We start from the raw sequence: 22,517 nt of genomic DNA, 5'->3' as shown, positions 1-22,517 counted from the left end.
AACGTTAGAAAATATTCTGATTTAAGAATGAATTTGCAAGATATGAACTTTTAGTACTTTTTAGAAAAGTAAACAAATGTATTTATTTGCATTAAGCAAAGAAAACAACTTTAAACTTTGTACGAATTATAAATATGAAATAAATGACGGAACCTCTAATTAATTGGCTTTGAACATGACAAAACCCTTTCGGGATAGTTGCCCTTAATCAAATTAAAACTCTTTCGAGATAATAATTTGCCTAAGTGTTCAACAAAGTTTCCTTGTAAAGATTTTGGATTAAATACGTTTTAATGAAAACACCAGCAGTAACTTTAGTGGATTGGTTACCATAAGTGCTGCATAAAAATTTATCGAATAGAACGGACTTTATTAGATGAAATATAAATTGATACAAGTTTACAGAGAACATGGAGCATGGAAACATTCGACGGCTTGCAAGTGAATGGGTTGATCAATCCTTTCCTTGGGTTTCGTTAGAGTTTGTCAAGCTCAGGGGCGGATCCTCTACTCAATCTTCTCGTTGAATCTTCGTAATAAAGACTGGGTCGGTCTACTACCAAAATGAAAACTAAACTGGAACAATGTCTAAACGCTACTAAACTTGTTATTATTGAATAAACAATGTGTGTACATCATATTGCTTTTTACAGAATCGAAATCTAACTTCTGACTCATTTCTGAGTCAGAGTTTCTGCATAAACTCTGCACTAATCTTCTCTTCTAACTCTCTCATTATCATTCAACTCTCAAATCAACTCTTTATTTATAGATGTTGAAGAGTGGTGATTAAAGTGTCGTGTCCGTTGTGGAGAGACGTATCCGTTGTGAAGAGACGTATCCGTTGTGAAGAGACGTTTCTATCCACCCGAACGAACGCGTTTCTTGGATTTTAAACATGTGTTCATTGTACTTGGCAGAATTTCTGCTCTTACTGAGAATGGAAATTCTCTGCCGAGAATGAGGAACTGATTTTTCAGCCTTCGGACGAAAGGGCGTGTCGCGACCGAGAATTTGAGATTCCCTGTCGCGGCCCCAAATTCTCTACCGAGAATTTTAGATTCTTTGCTGAGAATTTACATTTTTCTCTGTTTCTGACTTCGTCTTTGTCCTCGTTTTGGTGTAATTGATCTTTGTCGTTTTTGACTCCTTTTGTAGGGTTTTTCTTCTATTTTTGAGCACTTTTCGTTCCTATTTGGATTTTACCAAATATTTATGTACCTTACAAGAAAGAAACATATTCGAGAGTAAAAGCTTTCTAAACAGTTATAAATAGCATAAATTCGTAGCAATATTGATGTAATTATTGATGATATTTTAGGTATATTTTGGGCTTAACAAATCTCCACACTTAATCTTTTGCTAGTCCCGAGCAAAATTTCACTAAATTTATTCTCTAACTAATCTTTTTATGAAAATAAAACATATATCTTGGCATTACCTTTTAAATTAGTTAAGCCGAAAAGACTAGCTTCGCATGGCAAATTTATACGCAAAACATCAAACTAACTTAGTATAATATACGATATATCATTCGTCTTGTATTTCCAATTTTGAATTGAAGCATTCGGGACGATATAAGCACGCATGTTATTGAGTCTTTCGTCTCAAGGCATTTCAAAGCAAAAAATTTCCTTTCCCAAACCTAAACTAATATATGAGATATATTATATATTTAAATAAGTACTTAGGATTAATTTATTTGCTTAGTTACGCCCGAGATAAGGGTGGTCTTGATCGTAACTTTATACGTATTTTATTGCTTTGTGTTTGCTTAAGAGGTACCGACCATGCCATGGGTGGACGCAATCGTTACTTTAAACTTATACACGCTTATAATTTTTGCTTTAAACGTTCCTTCCATACCTCGATTGTGATAAGGGTGGTCGCAACCGTGGCCAAAAGTAAACGGTACTTAATTATTCTTCCCTTTCATACCTCGATTGTGATAAGGTTGGTCTCAATCGTGGCCAAAAGTTAAGAATTCAACTAATTGATTAATTAATATGAATTATAAAATTGAAATTTGGGAAAAAGAAAGATAGCACATTCATCATATATTGACTTAAAATTCAACATGTATTATGGCTAAAGTTTCCTTAAAAACTTCAATTGGTGTTAATGTAAGACGAAATCAAACCGAGCTAAAATTGTTAGTTCAATTTAATGCCTATAAACCTAATTGAAAATTTAAAATAAGATTTATTGTATCATGAATTGCATGATATAAAATAGAGATTGAAAATAAAGAATTTTTTTGTTACTTAAATACATTTACTCGAGACAATTTTACTTAAAATCGTATCGGAGATTTATGATAAATTTGAAAAATAATATTGCTCGTATAGAAATATTATTTCTAACGGTAATGATAACCTAAAAATAATCATATAACTTATGATTAATTTATAAACATATGAAAATGTTAAGTTAATAAAAATAGTGTTAAATACATTGTGTTGCAATATATGTTGCATTTGCATAAAACAAGTGTTGCATTTATAAATATTTGCTTAAAAATTTATTCGTTGCATTTATTCGTAATAAAAATTAAAATGATATATGTATATCTCCTCTCACACTTAAATTGGACCATGTCCTCATTGGTGCAAAAATTGGTAAAACACGAAAAATTTGTACGAAATAAAGCAAAATTGTACGCAAATAGATAAATATGAAATGGATTTTATCCAACAGAAATAGAAATTGAAATTGTAATAAACGTAATAAAAAACATAACATAAAAGATAAATGAGTGGAGAAAAGATAAGATAAAACATATTCTTGTGAAGGGGAGCCCGGTGGAGACGGTGTGGTCACTACGCCTTGACGACTGAAAAATGAAAACAACTGGCGTCGGGTTGACGTATGCTTGCTCCGTAAATTATGTATATAGGCATCCACCGTGTTTAATTGTGAACTCAGCTCCTGATTGTTCTTCATAATATCATCAAACCGCAAATTCATTTGCCGATTCTGTGCATGCATGTGGTTCAAAATTTGTTGCAAATTAACGTGATCATTGACATTGTCCTCATTACTAACATGCCCTTGGGCCTGTGCTTAAGCATCAACATGCTCCTCTTCCTTACCCTCTTCATCCTCTTCATCCTCATGCATATCGTCATCCCTACCAAAATTTGCCTGCTCATGACCATCCTCGTTAATACTATTACCATGTGAACTTGAAACACCAACATCGAATTTGCAAAACTAGCCAACAGTGGCTAACCACTATGGATGTGTAAAATTGCGGCAAAATCCAATATCGAACAACAATTAGGAGTAAGTGATTGAAAACTAATCCATAATACTCGTAGCATCCAAAACAATACCCGTAATCAAAGTACGCAAATGAACGTGCTTATTGGTGGAAACGGAAACATTGACTCAATTGTCAAAAGGTAATCCAATTTAATCTATCACTAAAACCAACGATCTTTAATAAGTGTCCTAGTAGCATTCCTGGGATGAAATCCATCCAAACTAGTCAAAGTATGTCCAAACCGGATTGGATGGAAAATGGATGGCTTAACAATAAATTATTTGTTTATGATATCCAAACCAAATACTCATCTCGTCATCCCTATCTTCATAAAATCAACCTAAGTCCTAAATGTAATCCTCTCATTCTCTTAAAATAGGAAAGAGTAACCAATACAATAACGTCTATTTCACTACGCACTATGTCCATAATAGTGCTTGTACCACGTGCCTAACCCCATCTGAAATAAGGTTTTTGGAGGTAGAGGAAACCTAATGAGTAACCTTCTTATGTTTAGGCATGGTGTGGAAAAAGGGTTAGGATCTGGATGTGGTGTTTGGGAAAGATGTATTTTGGGTAGGTAAAAATTTGGTAAAAGTGAAGGTGATATGGTGTGGAATTAATTGTACTGGGAAGAGTTTGGATTGTGTAATTTGGGAAAAATAGGAGGTGATGTAAAGTTTGTGTAAGGGATAGGTAAATAGAGGTATGAATATAGGTGTGAGGAAGTAGTGTAGGAATAGGAAAAGGTTGCAAAATTGGATAAATTTGTACCTATACCCGTCCTACAGGTCGCGTGTCGCGACCGAGAATTGCCTAGCCGCGGTCGCGGCACGCGAAATTCAGAGAATTTTTCACTCTGATTTCGACCAGTTTTTGCTGTACTTGCCGAGAATTAATAATTCTCGGCCGAGAATTGGTCATAGACGTCTGTTTAGGTGCATTTTGACTAGGTTTGTGTGATTTAATTGATTAATTGTCTTCTGAACTTAATATAAATTGTACCTGCACTCAAAAACTAAAATAAATAACATTAAATCCAAGGAAAATCAAAGGTTTATCCTTATTAAATTTTTAGTAATGAAACATTAAATTCTTAATTAGAGTTAATGTAGAATCAATGTGCATTAAGTCACATAAGGTAAATTAATCTTCTAAACGAGAATGGATTGAAGTTTATGTAGGTATTTATTCATGCTTAAAACTTAAACATGAAACTTATTCAAATTAAATGAGCAGTCAAATAATGAAACAGTAACCTTAAACATCAACCGTATTCTAACGGATACAGATTCATATTAAAAATTGTATGCTTCATTTTAATAAGTTCATACTGATATATGGAATGATCAACACGACATAAGTGCACAATTTCATAAGTAAAATTAAACGCAATGATTGCACGAAAATGAAAATTATTATCATGTTCAATAGTTAATAATGATTATAATTTATTAGCATTTAAGATATATATGTAAAGATTCATTTGCTAATAGTGTATAAATTTTAACAGACATAAACCAGAACATTAAGATTTAAAGTATGAAAAATGAAACAAATTTTTATTGCATAACATATGTTTGCATAAATGAATAGTAACATATGTACAAGAAAGATTAGAAACAAACCTATATACAAAAACAAATGAAAATTAAACAAATCAAATTATTAATCACTGATTCATATTAAATCTGAAACATTGAAACTTATGCAGAATAATGAAATGACATACAGATTCATTTTAACATTATAGACAAATTCATGCTGAAGGTGATACTGTTCCATATGAACATATATACAGATTCATTCAAATAATTTGCATAGTTAACACATACGAATCAAAAAGAACCAAAGAATCAAAGTTGATATGTTATCAAAATTGAAAAACATATATACAGAACAAAACTTAGAATTATCATATAAAATGAATGTTCATGAAATAGTTATTAATGATTTACAATTTATGAGCATGTAATATATATGAAAAGTCAGATGTTCAGAAACAGTTCTGAAATGAATACAGATTTATTAAAAATAATTACAGATTCATGTTTAAACTATTTCATTTAAACTTAGATTCAGATGTATTCGTATAACTTGTATGGTTAACGTATTTTTAAGCAAAAAGAATCAAAGAATCAAACTTGATAGTTTTATAACAAATAGAAGACATAAATACTAGTTACAGAAAGAACAAACACAAAAACAAACCGAATACAAATTATATACAACAAATGGTTTTATAAAATCTGCGTTCTTCATTATGTGTTAAATGGAAAACGGTGCGCCATAGCATTCTGATAAATCAGGACGCTTATTGCGTGCAGCAGTAATCTTCTTGGAAGATTTATGCTTGGAAGTCATGGTTTTGAGAAAAGGAAAAAGTCTCTGGAACTTTTTGAAAGGTTTGAATAATTGGAGAAGAATATCAGATTTTGTCTGATAGAGATTAAATAGAAAATGTAAGTAACAAAAATCTGATCTTTTCCAATTATTTATAATCAATCCAGGACAAATCAAGGTGTCTGTTGGGATTAAAAAGGTGTAAATTCACACCATTTGAACATGAAGGATCTTAATTTTTCGTAATATTCAGCAATGGTGCATGAACTGAAGAAGAAAGAAGAGATACAGGTCCGATATACACCCGTGTCGCGACCGTGAATGACGATCCGCGGTCGCGAATTTTTTTTTTTTTTGGTTTCTCTGAAGTTACTAAGAATTTTAAATTCTCGGTAAGTTCAGAATTTTTTTTTTAATTTTTCTTTGCCTTGAAATTTTGAAATCCTGAATTCTCAACCGAGAATTCACATTCTCAGTAAGTTCAGAAATTTTCAAACATCAAACAAAAGTCACAGTAGAAATTTTAATGAACTCTATATAAACAGAAACTTAAATTTTGTGTAACTTTTAAAATATAAACTAAACAAAAACGAAATGTAGGAAATTAAAATATGAAAAACTAAAAACTAAAAATGTGATAATCCTTAAGAATTCCCAAGGAGAATCTAAATCATGGACAGAATCAATTACTTAGACCGGTTTTAAATAATGGTCCTGTCCATGTAACTTACCTGGAATAAATATATATATATTTTTTTTACTAGCATTTTTTTAGCGCTTTTTTTTTGTGTCTTCTCAATTTAAGGATCTACTGATTCCGGTTGAATGCCCGAACTTCTAGTTCTGGCCACGAACAAAAAACTACGTACATTAACTGAAACTTTCAAAACTATATTAAAAGTATACAATTCCTTCCTGGTGGATAAGATAATTTCATCCTACTTCTGATATATCTGTCTGAGAAGATTTTCCATGGTGATTTCTTAGAGAGATAGATGTAGGTGTTTTAGGTAGTGATAAAAAGTGAAATTATTTGGGTTTAGTGTAGAAATTGAATAAATTTTTTACAAAGAGAAATGATGTTTTGGTGAAGGGTTAAGTGTATAGAAAAGGGTTAAAGGTGTTTGGGAAGAGGTAAATTTTCTGGAGAAAAGAAAAAAAAAATCATTTGTCACGTCTGACATCCTATTTCAAAAAATCTTCTTTCCCTTCTTATGTATCTGCTAGCCAAATTTCTTTCCTATAGACTCCTTCTGTGAATTTCATTGATAATCAAATCTCCAGGTTATCTTTGAAAAAACTTGAATTTTTTTATCTGCAAACATCTAATTGCAAACGTTAAATAACAACGAGGCTTTAGTTCTAGTGACCATCCTCAATAAATAAAATAAAACTATAAAATAAATAAATATATAAATATATTATAAACCAAGGTTCGAAATAAAACACGAAAAATATAAATTTTTGTTAAAAATTTGGCGTTCCCCGGCAACGGCGCCAAAAACTTATTGAGCCGCAAGTGCACGGTATACGCTTGTAGTAATAAAAGATATCGATCCCAAAGGGAACGTTTTTTAACAAAACTTATTTACAATCGGTTAAATTTACTTTTAGGTTTATGATATGGAAAAATCGTTTAATCGGTTTTGGTTTTGAAATTGCTAGAATGAGAATTAGATTAGAGTATGAAAACGTTAGAAAATATTCTGATTTAAGAACGAATTTGCAAGATAGGAACTTTTAGTACTTTTTAGAAAAGTAAACAAATGTATTTATTTGCATTAAGCAAAGAAAACAACTTTAAACTTTGTACGAATTATAAAGATGAAATAAATGACGGAACCTCTAATTAATTGGCTTTGAACATGACAAAACCCTTTCGGGATAGTTGCACTTAATCAAATTAAAACTCTTTCGAGATAATAATTTGCCTAAGTGTTCAACAAAGTTTCCTTATAAAGATTTTGGATTAAATACGTTTTAATGAAAACACCAGCAGTAACTTTAGTGGATTGGTTACCATAAGTGCTGCATAAAAATCTATCGAATAGAACGGACTTTATTAGATGAAATATAAATTGATACAAGTTTACAGAGAACATGGAGCATGGAAACATTCGACGGCTTGCAAGTGAACGGGTTGATCAATCCTTTCCTTGGGTTTCGTTAGAGTTTGTTAGGCTCAGGGGCGGATCCTTTACTCAATCTTCTCGTTGAATCTTCGTAATAGAGACTGGGTCAGTCTACTACCAAAATGAAAACTAAACTGGAATAATGTCTAAACGCTACTAAACTTGTTATTATTGAATAAACAATGTGTGTACATCATATTGCTTTTTACAGAATCGAAATCTAACTTCTGACTCATTTCTGAGTCAGAGTTTCTGCATAAACTCTGCACTAATCTTCTCTTCTAACTCTCTCATTATCATTCAACTCTCAAATCAACTCTTTATTTATAGATGTTGAAGAGTCGTGATTGAAGTGTCGTGTCCGTTGTGGAGAGACGTATCCGTTGTGAAGAGACGTATCCGTTGTGAAGAGACGTTTCTATCCACCCGAACGAACGCGTTTCTTGGATTTTCAACATGTGTTCATTGTACTTGGCAGAATTTCTGCTCTTACCGAGAATGGAAATTCTCTACCGAGAATGAGGAACTGATTTTTCAGCCTTCCGACGAAAGGGCGTGTCGCGACCGAGAATTTGAGATTCCCTGTCGCGGCCCCAAATTCTCTACCGAGAATTTTGGATTCTCTGCTGAGAATTTACATTTTTCTCTGTTTCTGACTTCGTCTTTGTCCTCGTTTTGGTGTAATTGATCTTTGTCGTTTTTGACTCCTTTTGTAGGGTTTTTCTTCTATTTTTGAGCTCTTTTCGTTCCTATTTGGATTTTACCAAATATTTATGTACCTTACAAGAAAGAAACATATTCGAGAGTAAAAACTTTCTAAACAGTTATAAATAGCATAAATTCGTAGCAATATTGATGTAATTATTAATGATATTTTAGGTATATTTTGGGCTTAACAATCACGCTAAAAGATAGGGGTAAAATACCCCTATCAAACCTCCTCGGACTTTAAAGTTTTACCCTTCCTCAAGTAAAAGAAATCGAAAGACAAGGGCTTGAGAAAATTAAGAAAGAAACCGAAGGTTGGTTTTGCCAAGTGCGTGATTTCAAAGTTATGGTTTTATGCAAAGGTTTCGGTAAGTACCTACGCAAACAATTGAGTACGAACTTGTTTGAAACCTCCATGATCAAGATTAATAGGCAATATTAACTGGGGTTGATTATCTTTTGAGAACCTGATAGTACCTCACCAAGGGATTTCGCTCTTACGCTCAATTTTAGGTGGGTCGGTGTTTTAGCACTCTTCTTTGCACTTACTCGAGATCATGTTGAATTTGCATTTTCATCCGGGTTTTTCCTCCTAAAATATGGTTAGGCAATATTAAAAATGAACCCGGAGGGGGGTTGTAATGTGGGTGGCTTCTTTAGTGGTTAGTTTAAAGAAACTCGAGTTCGAAAATACCGTTTTGTGTTTGCACCGTGTTTTTGTTTATTTCGGCCTTGGCGATTTTTACAAAGTATACTTCAAAATTGTTCGGGTGGAGCTTGAGAATGCCTTTTTGTTTTGATAGAGGCACAAAAACCATATTTTGAAGGTTTATGGTGCTCGTTTGTTAAGGCCGTGACTTTTTCCGAGTGATTTAGGTGCAAATTGGTTTTGTCGGTATTCGAACAAGAGGAAAAAGGGTATTAACAAAAAAAGGTTGGTTAATAGGCTCGAAGGGGTTTCCTAATGTTTAATGAAAACGAGAAAAATAAATTAAGGAAAATTAGCCTACGTGGGTTCGGTTTATCATCTATTGCCTTTTTACCAAAAATAAGTGTACTTAACCCGGTATTGGATGCAAATTCTATGAGTCGAGTGAAGTCAAAGCTCTCGAAAAATTGTGAAAGAATCAGAGTTCTCGTACGAACTCCTTTAGGCTCAAAAATACCTAACAAAGATTCGGGTTCAAATTGTGTACTATCAAGTCTTTGCTAAATTCTCAACTATCCCGTTTTTATTGCTTTTTTAAAGTTTATTATGGAGATGTCATTTGGGTTAAGCCTCAATGCCTTAGTTTAGTACTAGCCTAAGTTTTGCACAAATTCCCTAATTTCAAAACCAAGACTAAAATTCCTTAATTAGGTCATCCCCTTGTGTCGACGTCTTTTATTTTTGATGACAAATAACGGAACTTTAATTAATTTCCGAAGGAGGGATAGCGTGTTGGGAAAAATTTGAAAGATTCAATAAAGTAGTTTAATTATTTTTGTATTTATTTTATTCTTATTTTTGTTTTTGTTAGTGCAAAACAAACGTTAAGTGCGGGGTTGCACGGCCCTCCGCGTTATTTAAAATGATGCCTATTCCAAGGGCATCGCAAAAAGAGGTTAAAACAAAAACAAAAATAAAGTAAGGAAAGGAAAAGAAGACCCTTAGTGGTCAGGGGCCCTACGCGAGGCGTGCCCAGGGGGGCGCCCCACGTAGGGCGGCGTTTTTATTGCATTTGGGGTCAGAGACTCAAATACGCGGGGCGCATGAACAGGGCGCCTCGCGTGTTGAGTTTCTGGACTTTTTTAAGCATAAAAATGGTGGGTACGCGGGGCGTACCATGGGGTACGCCCTGCGTGGTGTTATTCTAAACAATAAAAACGAAAGCAACGAAAGCACAAAACACAAACGGAACTTAACGTTTTTAATTAGAAACAACATCGTACATTAAAAACATAAAAATAAGATAGGAAATAACAAAAGAAAATACATAAAGAAAACATAAAAGAGAAAGAAAAATGGAAACTATGGTTGTGGTGGAGGCGGATTGTCATGGATGTTGAAGTGGGTGTATAAGGCGTTGGTGAAGGCGTCAAAGTTAGCCCTATCCGCTAGCCTTTGAGCCTCGAGGGCATCGAAGCGGGAGTCGAAATGGGCCCAATCACGACGTTGGTTATCCTCCAAGATATCCAAACGAGCATAAAGAGCGTTGAAGTCGTGGAGAGGCAGGGGGCTAAAGTTGAGACCCAAGCTTGAATCCGAGTCCCCTTCCTCATTGGAGTGAGCCACCCCCGAAGTCTCGCCTGGGCCGGAAGTTGGATGCTTTAAGGATTTAAAAGCGTTTTTGTCCAATGGCCGAGGCACAAGGCGCGGGAGGCGCTCGAGGGCAGCTTCACCGAGAGCGGTGAGGGCGAAGATGGTGACGAGGTGGCCAAAACCGAGCTTGGCCTGCTTCCGGATGGGCGTGGAGTGGAGGTGAGCAGCCACGTGATAGGCGAGGTCATAGGTGAGCCCATTGACACAACAGTAGAGGGCCAACAGTTCGTGTTTGTTGACTTTAGAGGCCTCAGACTTCCCCGGGAAGTAAAATGAGATGAAGCGGTGGAGAAGTTGGAGGATAGGGTCACGGATGAGAGATGGGCGGAGGTTGGAGACGTGATAGTCATCGGACCCGGTAATGGAGGCCCAAAACTCATGAGCGGCAACGCCGTCGGGCCAACTGGATCTGCCCCCCTCCGTTTGGGAAGTGAAATGGTGTTGGAGCCATTGAGTGTCAATGGAGAAGGGGCGGTTGTGGAGGCGGAAGTTGAAGAGTGCGGCTCCGGGGACGTTGTTGGAGGTGAGGGTGGTGTAGAACTCCACCACTAGTGATGGGTAGACGTGGTATTCTTTACTATAGATGTCGTACCACCCGAGGGCACGGAGACGAGCTTCAAAAGGCGTGCCGAGATCGTGTTGATCGAGCACGCTATGTGGGATATAGGGAACCTCCATGACGGTGGTGGCACAAAGATCTTCGTACCTTTGGGCCTCCTCCTCGGTGAGGAGATGAAAAGGAGACCGGTATTGGCGGATGAGTGGTGGAGTTTCCTCCCGTTCGGGAGGTGGAGGTGATTGTTGGTTTTGTGCGGAACGAGAGGATCGGGCCCGAGTGGACCGTGGGGGGCGTATGTCGGCGGCTCTTTTTCGTGCCATGACAATAGTGAGGAATGGAGGAGAAGTAGAAAGAGTGGGAGATGAGTGTTGGGGAAGAGTTGGGTTAAAGAGTGGAGAAAAAGAAGGAAAAAGGAAGGATATTTATAGGAAGGAAGAGGGGATCCAAGCAAAACTCGGATCCCCAGGAGGGGTACGCGCGGCGTGAAGCTGCCACGCCACGCGTATCCCACCTTTTGAGCGCTTAATTGCACAATAGGGGTGCGATACGCGGGGCGTACATGGGGGTACGCCACGCGTAGTGCACCTCCTGCCCTTTTTTATGGAAGAAAAAGGCAGGGACGCGGGGCGTACGGGGGAGTACGCCGCGAGTAAAACGGAATGTGAAAAATCTTTTTCGGTTTTAGATGTATTTTGAATTTTTTTGGAGTTTTGATTTATGATGTTATTAATGAGGTGTTAATGTTTTTTATGTTTTTTATGTTTAATTAATGTTTCTGGGTGTGTTAATTTTGAAATTAAGAGGGTAGTTAACGTAAATTTATTGTGGGGGGAGGTTGAGGATTTGAATTTGAAAGGATGGAAGTTGATTGGATGGAAGAAGAGGTGGAGTGGAGAAGTGGGAAAAATTTTTGGGGAAGAGAAATGATGGGCGGTTAGGAAGGAAAAGCTTCCATGGGGAGTTGTGATTCACAACTCCCCGAGGATACGCGCGGCGTACCCTAGGGTACGCCCCGCGTGTCCTCTATGTGGCATTTATTTGGGATTAATTGTAAGATACGCGGGGCGTATGGGGTTATACGTCCCGCGTACCTTAAAATTTTTTTGAATTAATATGGGATTTGTTTTTCTTTTGGTTTTATAAAAATAATAGAAACTATGCTAAAAATAAAAATGAGAGCAAAAATTAAAACACAAGCAAAAATAAAATGTAGAACAATAACTCAAAAAGGAAGAAAAATAAAGAAAAGAGAAGAGAACAAAAATTTATAATACATATAAACAAGAGGGTTCGAGTAATTCAAACCAATGCTACGTTTATAGTCGAAGTAGCTCGACTTTTTCATGCCGCGGCTTAGGGCAAGATGTCCGAGTTGGAACTTGACGGGTCTGAATTCCTATTGTTGAGGAGCGTTATCACCTGCCCGGATTCCCGATTCTTACCCCGCGGGTTTTGTTCAGTGTTCGCCGGGAGGGTTCCTAGTGGTCTTTCTTGTTGTTGACGGTTTAGGTGGGCCACCTGGCGGCTAAGATCCCTGCAAAACACTTCGCTATCGGAAAGACGGGTTAATATGTCCTTCAACAAAGACGTGACCAATTGGTCGTGTACATTGTTGGACGGTGGGGCGTTCCGATTACCGGGCGCGGCTTGTGATTGCCCGAGCCCGTTTTCCCGAAATTCCTGCTCAAAGCCGGATGGGGGCCTCAACACGTTATTATTATTTCCATATGACAAGTTCGGGTGTTGGTACCGAGGCCTCCATCCGCCGTTATTATTATTATTATTGTGGTGAGAATAAGAGTTCAGATGAGAATTATACCTTTGGTTGCCTCCTATATAACTTACGTTTTCGGCATCGCCGGCAAAAGGGCTACCGGTTTGGCAATTAAACGCATCATGGTCTCCACCACAGTGAGTGCACATCAGGACCTGCACACTTTTATTGAGGCTCAATTGGGCGATCAACGAGTCAAGTTTCTTGTTCATTTCTGCTATGGAGCTTTTCAGAGCCTCTTTCTCCACAGCGAACGTCTGGTGTCGCGACGGGCCGGCAAGCCGATCCTCTTGCCATTGCAAACTTTTCCTTACGAGCTCATGAATGAGCTCATAGGCCTCACTAGCTGACTTCCGAAATAGATCCCCACCTGCAGCGGAATCAACAATCGCACGGTTAGTGGGGGTTAACCCGTGGTAAAAAGTGCTTACCAAGTCGTGCTTCGGGATGTCATGGTGGGGGCAGTTTCGGAGCAACTTCCGGAACCTAGCCTAAGCTGCATGAAGGGCCTCGCATTCCAATTGCCTGAAGGACGTGATATCGGTCCGTAACTTGACTGTTTTGGATGGCAGAAAATAGTAGGAAAAGAACTCCTTTTCGAGCTCCTCCCATGACGTGATGGATCCCGCCTCCAATGAGTGTAGCCATTCCAACGCCTGTCCTGTCAATGAAAAAGGAAATAATTTTAGTCTCACAGCCTCAACGGGAACACCATTTTGCCGAGAGGTATCGGCACACATAAGAAATTTATCCAAATGTTCGTTGGGGTTCTCATGGAGTTCCCCTCCGAATTGACCACATTGTTGTATCAGTTGGATCATGCCGGTCTTGATCTCGTATGTGTTGGCAGGGATCGTGGGAGCGACAATGCCATTACGATTCTGGGGGCGATGTGTGATAGGGGTATTTTACCCCTATCTTTTAGCGTGATTTACGGGTTGATTTTGGATAAAATAAATAAGTTTAATTACAAAAATAAAGTGTTTTGATAAAATAAAGAAATAAAAATAAATCTCGTACTTTTAGTTAATTTTCCTCGTTTTTGATTAGTTTAGGAAATAAAAACGTCAAGCTAACTCGGCTCTCAAGATTTGTATTTCAGGTACGAGAAAGGAGCAAAAATCCACTCCATACGCGGGGCGTAACATCCCTTACGCGGGGCGTAAAACACGGTGTCAGAAATAATTGCCTTATCCGCAGACACCACGTAGAACTGACTCAGCATACGCGGGGCGTATGACACCTTACGCGAGGCGTATGACATATGTCGGAAATGATTGGCCTAATCCTGAAAGTCAGACTGCGCTGTCCCCTTGAGTCAACTCTTTTAGCGGGGCGTACTTCAACTACGCACGACGTAAAAGCCCCAATTCAGGCAATAAAACTTTAGAGACTCAAACACGCGGGGCGTGCCTCACCTTACGCGGGGCGTATCATGGGATTTCTGCACTCAATGATGTTGCTCCATACTTGTACCTTGTGAAGTTACAATTCTACCCCTAGCTTGATGTATAAATAAGAGTGACTAGCACTCATTTGGACACCTTCTATCATCACCTTCTACCCTCTACCATATACACCTTGTACATAGCTACATTTTGCTTCTTTTAGATAGTTGTTGTGTAGTTTTGTAGTATAGATTCGGTTTATGTAATAAAACTCTCCCACCTCGAGAGACTGTTCGGTTACTCCGGCATTCCATCAACATTCCGCTCCATCGTTCGTCACCAAGCTCGAGAGTTCCACTTCCAAGTCCTAAGAGACGGCCTTGAGTCCGGTTGGCTAGTTCCGAGGGCCGATTCTTCCCTCTTCGCTCGCTAATTAGCTTCCACTCTTCCTACGTACTAGGCTTGGTTGTATTCCTCATTTATGCTTTCCACATTTATAATATATGATTTGCAATTTCCGTTTCTATATACGTGTTGATGTTTATTACTTGTTTTGATACTCGTAATTGACTATTGTGTAGGGGAACGCGATTTCCGACGCCATTCGGGCTATCTTTAGGGATTCATATAGGTGTTGCCTTACCGGAAGTGACAAACCGGAAACCGTAGGAATTGACAAGCCACGGAACTTACGGGCCCTAGTTTCTGATCCCCAGCATTAGACACGCCTTGACTAGGAACCACGTTGTTAGACGAGGTGCCGCGGCCTAATCTCCCGGGCGGACCGGGGGGTGGACACCTCATAGCGACGTAAGCGGTGATTGGCGTCGAAAGCAACCAATCGTGGAATCAAGCTGCTCGGCAGGACCGGAGCTCGGAGTATGGAAGAGTCGCCACCCACGAATGGGAAAATGAATACTGATCCCTTGCGAGAGACCGGTGAGGGTTCGGGAAACTTAGGTACGAGCCGAAAAGGCTAGCTCCTTTCCGGAGAAAGGCTACTAGGCACCCCGACATCGCCCGGTTATGAACCACCGGCCTCCTACTCAGCGTGTTAGGCGATAACGGACTAATCGCATATTTCTTTAAGTTTAAAATTCATTTGAAACCTTTTCTTTCTCGTTTTGAAAACCGTTTTGAGCATATATGATTGAAAGCCATTTTGGTAAAGAATCACCCATTTACATCAGTTCAAAATAAATAGGAGAGAGAGGGGGGAGAAGAAAGAATCGATTTGTTTACAATGTGATTTATGCTTCGTATTACACACTAACTCTAAACTAAACTCACTTCCCAAAAACGAGTTTATTTACATGGTTCATACCTTAATCGCCGTTGGAACGATTTAGGTACGTTTCAAAACCCCGTTTAATGACGTTCACTCGAATCGCCATTGGAACGACTCGAGTGTTTGAAAATATTGAGATAAACGTTTTAACAAGAAAACGTGATTAAGCATACAAGTCAATTTATTTTGTTCAAAAACCATTTAGTTAGGAAAACAATTCAAAAACTCCATTATTTACAATTAAAAGCAATTTTAATTACAAGGTTCGCTTAATCCGTCGTTGGAACGAATTAATGTTTTTAAAACGTGACGTTTTAAGAAATGGTTTAAAAATGTCAAGAAAACGTTATTTACACTTTAGGAATATCTAGAAAGGCTTTAATTTAAACAAACAAATTAAACTTTCTTTTTGTGGTTTATTTTCCCATTTTTCCACTCAATTATCCTTTATGTGAATAAAATGACAACAAGTAAGGAATTAAATCCAAATTCACCCAACCAAAACACTTTTCAAATCATATATATACATATAGGAAATTTAAAAGGAGAAGAAGAGAAATATACATATATATTTTGATAGAAATGATAACTATACATATATATATTTTAAAGGTAAATAATGAAAACTATAATTAATAGATAAAAATGACAATAATATTCACAAATGATAAGAAACTAACTTTTAGCCCAAAAACTATTATGATAAGCGTATATAGAAAATAACCCCTAATAACCCCAAAATGACAAGTATGTATAGTTTAAATTAATTTAAAGGAAAATCTATATATATACATATAATTTTATCAAATCAAATTAATGAAAAACAATATCCAAACACATTAAATAAATATATGTACAAAGTATTTAAAAATAGCTTGAAAGTATATATTACATAAATATACATATATATATAAAGGACCAAAAGCCTAAAAGTTGAGAAGGAGGGACCAAAACAGCATTTTTTACATTTCAGCAGCTTTACCGACGGAAAATCCGTCGGTAAACAGCCTTTAGTGACAGAAAATGTAAAATTACAGAAATGAATCAACAGTTTCCAGATTTATTCAAAAGTCTTAGATTAGATCTATTCTATCGTTTTGGACTTCCGAACTACCAAAAATGGATCATAGTCTATAACGGAGGTTCCTAAAACGACGTTTTTATTTTAAAACGTTATTTTGAAATATTTTTAAAACTTATAATTACAACGTTTTTAATACCCGAACTACCTTTGAATCGGATCACGGTTCTTATTGGGATATTAAAACGAGGTTTTTATTTTAAAACAAAACCGAACGTTTATCTAATACGAGAAGAAAATTAAATAAATACGAAAAATTAAGTAAAACGTAATAAATAAATAAATAACTAAATAAACAAAATTATAACATAAAAATAAATAAATAAATAAAGGAAATAAATTAAATAAAATAAAACAAGTCTAGTCCTCGGATAATACCTCAAGATCGGTTGATTACACGAGTTGTGATTTTCCGGTTTTTGAGAAATTCACTTTTGGGAAATTCGGACTTTTTGAGAAAAAAAATATTTTTCTCAAAAAAATTCACTTTCTCTCTCTAAAAATGTCTAGAGTGAGAAAGCTCTCCAAAAATTCCTCCCCTCTTGCATGGGGATCCGTGCCTTAAATAGGCAACGGGTCCCGGAAGTCTTTGGGCGACGCCCAATAAAATTGGGCGTCGCCCAAAGCAGGTTGGGCGGACGCCCAACTTTCGTTGGGCGTACGCCCAACCTCGGTTGGGCGCGCGCCCAACTGACGTTGGGCGTTCACCCGACGAGCGTTGGGCGTCCGCCCCACGTCGCTGGGTGCTCGCCCAGCGGCTGCCGGGCGCACTCGCCCAGCGGCCGTCGGGCGTGAGTCCCGCGCTGTCGGGCGCGCGCGCCCATCGGTCATCAAGCGCGCGCTCCGCGCTGCCGTGCGTGTGCGCCCAGCGGACGTCGAGCGTGCGCCCCGCGCTGCCGGGCGTTCGCGCCCAGCGGACGTCGAGCGTGCGCCCCGCGCTGCCGGGCGTGCGTCCAACTGTCGTCGAACACGCGTCGGCTGTCGCTAGGCGCTCGCACCACGTCGTTGAGCACTTGCGAGTCGTCCACTTGACGACCGCGACTCCCACTAATTTCTTCCCTTTTTATTATATATTTTTGCTTTAAAAACTTCCGGAACCAACCCCTTCAACCGTCTTGTTACATGTTTTCGTCACAGGTCCTCCGACTCGGTGTCTACAGTTGCCCCTACTTTCCTATTTTGACAGTGATGTGTGTGTTTTGAAAATGTTTTTTGCTAACGCAACACATGCAATGTAAAACATATAAAAGTAAAAGACACATAAAGAGTAGGAGGAAGAATACCTGACCTTTGCGCTGCGCGTTCCGGCGTCGTTCTCGATTCTTTCCGTCCTTGCCTTTGCATCGGCTACCGGCGGATGTTCTTCTTACGGACCCTAGCCTAAGTTGACTGCGGGTAAAAATGGCTCAAAAGCAACCCTGGTGCACGACCGCGAGTAAAATGGCTCAAAAGCGACCCCGGCCTACGACCGGGGGGTAAATGGCTCAAAAGCAACCCTGGTCTACGACCGTGCGTAAAATGGCTCAAAAGCAACCCCAGTCTACGACCGAGGGTAAAATGGCTCAAAAGCAACCCCGATCTACGACCGGGGGTAAAATGGCTCAAAAGCAACCCTGGTCCACGACCGCGGGTAAAATGGCTCAAAAGCGATCCCGGTCCACGACCGGGGGTGAAGTGGCTCAAAAGCAACCCTAGTCTACGACCGTGGGTAAAGTGGCTCAAAAGCAAACCTGGTCTACGACCGTGGGTAAAATGGCTCAATAGCTAAAGGTTCTTTCTAACAATTCTGAATTCTAAAACACTGACGTCTGTGTTTTTACTGGAGCTACTGTCTCGGATGTTTGAGTGGTTCGATAGGAACGTCTTTTTCGTCCGGAGTGATTCCAACTAACAATTATTTTTCTATTGAGTGTCGTCTGTATTTTGACTGGCGCCACTATTCTATAAAATTTGGCTGTCGTCTGGAGTCCCATCTTGATATTATTGGTCACTGTCTGGCAGAAACGCAGGCTGAAACGGACTGCAAATCGGAGGTCTGTGCACCTGGTAAATAATTATTTACTTTTTACCTTTATGTCACATCGTACCTTTTTCACTATTTACGGGAATGTCATTCCCTTTCCTTATATAAGGTGGTGGGGTTTCATTTCAACCCCACACCTTCTCTCTCTTCTCTCTCTCTCTAACTTCTGATTTGGATTATTCTCGGGATGGATTTGGATAAACATGATGGCACGAGGGGCATGGATGCGGGTTTTGTGAACCTCACTACAGTGGCCCCTTTCCAGGATCCTACCTCACATCTGATCCGGACCCGCTCTAACCAGCTAAGTACTTTCTTACTTCCTCGTCTTTTGACTAGACTTTTAGGCTTTAGTAACCCTACTTTGAACATGATTTGCATGCTAACCTCTAGGTTGCTTTAGAAGACTTTAGTTAGAAAACACGAATTTCTTCGCCCGCAAGTAACACTTTATTTATCTTTTGAAAGAATGTGAATTATATGCATGTGAATAGTAAACATACGAACAATGCATGCCAACAGTAAAAAAATGTGAATAGCACGTGAATAGTGAAAACGTGAATAGTGCACGTGAATAGTAAAAACGTGAATAGTGCACGTGAATAGTAAAAACATGAATAGTGCACGTGAATAGTAAAAACATGAATAATGCACGAATTAAATGTTAAAATTGTATCGATCTCTTTGCCAATGCGGGCGAGAGTAGATCAAAGAATAATGAATTAATTAAATCATATACAAACAACCCTAAGAACGAGATTCCACAAAATGACGGTCCTATTGACAAAGTGTCTCTAGGTTGGATTTGACCGAAAGAATAGCTAGATTAACGAGCTTTTATTAGACGGAAGCCTAGGAATAACACTTAAGCTTACTTGTTCCGTCCTTTCCAGATTATCGGCATTTCTGGGACCACGGAGGACATTCATGTGTGGTATTCCATGCTTAGCGTAGCGGCGAAGGCCCGTGTGCGAGAGTTGGGCTTCGAGCCCTTCATTTTAGCATTGCCCCACGCCAACGGGGTGTGTGACCGCTTCGGCCTACACGCCTTATGCGAGAGATGGGTTGACTCGACCCACACCTTCCACCTCTCGTTTGGGGAGATGACGATCTCGCCCCGCGACTTCTCTTTACTGACCGGATTGCGGGGGAGTGGCACTCCGGTTCCCTTCTCCTTTGATATGGTGCATCCACGGGTTGACCGTGCCAGGTTGGCTGCTCTGATCGGACCAGGAGTCTACACGGGTGTCAAGTCCACCCCGGTGAAGTTCATCACCACTTCTGGGCTTTTGAGTCGTAGGGAATTTTGTGGGACAGACGACACTGATCTGGCAGTCCGCATCTTCCTTTTATACGCTTTAGGCGAGATGATCTTCCGCACCAAGAGCGGGACGATACACGCGGGTCTTATTCAGGCCTTCATCGATTTGGACGCCGTGTCGTCTTACGATTGGGCAGGAGCGGGCTTGGCTTACTTGTACAAATTTTTGGATCTGACTTGCCGGAAGCGCAAGGACTTCGGCGGTTACACTTTTTCTCTCCTGGTACGTGGTTCGTCCTTAACATGATTTTTTATCCTTTTCGCGATTTCTGTCCGTAACCCTTGTTTCTACAAGCAGGTTTGGGCCTATGAGAGGCGGATTCTTCCATGTGAGCGTCGGCGCAGGCCGCGGGTAGTTAGGCCCCCACTTATGGCTCGGTGGAGCGAGTTTGGTCTAGGCACCGAGGAGAGGCGGACAGTGACGCAGTTCTTAGAGTGGATCGATTCACGGACTTTGGGGGAGGTGAACATCTTCTAACTACGCTAGATTTTCGTTTGATCAGGCTTGACTTTTCTTTGTTGTTCTCAGATGCGGTTTAGGTGGGATGACCTTGACTTCGGTCCTGATTACGCATACGTCACCCGCATCCAAGGGCAGCAGTGCGTTCTTACCGGCCCCTGCGTGCGGGCATGGTACTTGGGCGATCGGGGTATCACTGGGGTTAGCGCCTCGCACTAGACACCAGGCGAGATCCCTGCCTCCATGTTTGCTGTGCGGACCATGCCCTTATCGGTCATTCGTCATGATTTGACCCGCCGCTTTGCCCCTAGAGATGTCTAGGACCATGCCGGGGGCTGCGCTCTCTATTTATCGACACTATTGACCGTGAGGGATGCCCCTGAGGTTGCGATGGAGGTGGACCCTGTGGCAGACGTGTTTTCGGTGGAGGCTGTCGCTGCAGTCTTTGGTCGGGAGGAGGTTCCGGTGAGTGGTTCGACCTATTTATTTTTATCTACGAGATAGTTAGTGGTATTTATTGTGCCTTTGCTTGCAGGAGGGTTCCTGGAGGAGTGCCCATATGTCAGATTTTTTCGATGGTGCCCGGGCTCAGACGTCGGCGAGCGAGCCGACACATTGTGCCGGCGAGTCCTCTGGCGCTGCTCGACCAGAGTGGTCCCCTTTAGGCGTACTTATCCCCGACTTTGGGAGGGATTTCTCGACCATTTGCTATGACGAGTCCGGAGTGGCCTATGCCGGTGTTGAGATGGCTCCCCCTACTTTTACGTCGAGGATACCGTTTGATCCCTCAGACGCCCTCCAGACTTCGAGGGAGACGTGCACCGACTATGTGGGGCTATCTGGTTACTTCAGAGATCGACTCAGCTTGCGTTGCGCCAGCCACCTGGTATGTATCTTTATTTCATTTTAGTGTAGTGGAATGTATGCACATATGTATGTATGACTTCTATTCTCATCTGTATCTTTTTTTTTATATCTGTTTTTTTTTCTCTTTTTTTTACAGAGTGATCTCTGTGCACATGAGCTGAGACGGAGCGAAGCGCTGCGGGAGGCCGATGCCAGGGTCGGCCAGGTCTATAGGGAGAGGAACGATCATTGGTCTATGGTGATGCGAGCTGAGACCGAGGGGCGTCTTACTGTCGAGGAGAGGATGCGGGAGGAGACCACGGGGCGCCTTGCCGCAGAGGAGAGAGTGCGAGAGGGGACCGCGGGGCGCCTTGCCGCCGAGGAGAGACTTCGAGTTGTCGATGAGACCCTATTTGCGGAGCGAGCGTCACATCTGAGGGACTTTGAGGCTCACTGGAATTTCCCTCCTTATTAGGATTATTATGTACAGCTTCGTAGCTTTTTATTAGAATTACCCCAATGTATAGCTTGTGTATGGGGAGAGGGGTGGATAGCATGTAGGCTTTTTATTGTGAAAAGAAAGGTAAGAAATGTATAACTCATGATTCGTATTACCGTGCATTTAGTAGATTATAACGATTCCAATCATTCTCTTCAAATATATTCATGCCTTTATTTATTTACAAACAACAGAAATACTTAGCCTCTTATACGTTATTTTTATAATTGCTCAAGATATAACTATCGTTACCAGGACCCGCCTTTTCGGTTTTCAGATCCCAGCGATTTTTCATCTCTCCTTTTACTATCGCGGAATTTTCAAATGAGTGCCCTTTCGGGTTTTCACCCATTGGGATGTCCCTTATTGTTTCATAGGCCGCCCTTTGCGGGTTTTCGACCTATCGGGAACTTTTTTTTTTCTTTTTTTTTTTTTTTACGAAAAGTATTTCTTAAGCCTATCCAGATTGGTAGGTTTGGAGAACTCCATGCCGTCCATAGTAGTTAACTTCACCGCTCCCTTGCTTAG

This window comes from Euphorbia lathyris, chromosome 8 (genome assembly GCF_963576675.1).
Source record: "Euphorbia lathyris chromosome 8, ddEupLath1.1, whole genome shotgun sequence".
In the NCBI taxonomy this organism is placed as follows: domain Eukaryota; kingdom Viridiplantae; phylum Streptophyta; class Magnoliopsida; order Malpighiales; family Euphorbiaceae; genus Euphorbia; species Euphorbia lathyris.
Note: the sequence above shows the minus strand (reverse complement) of the source record.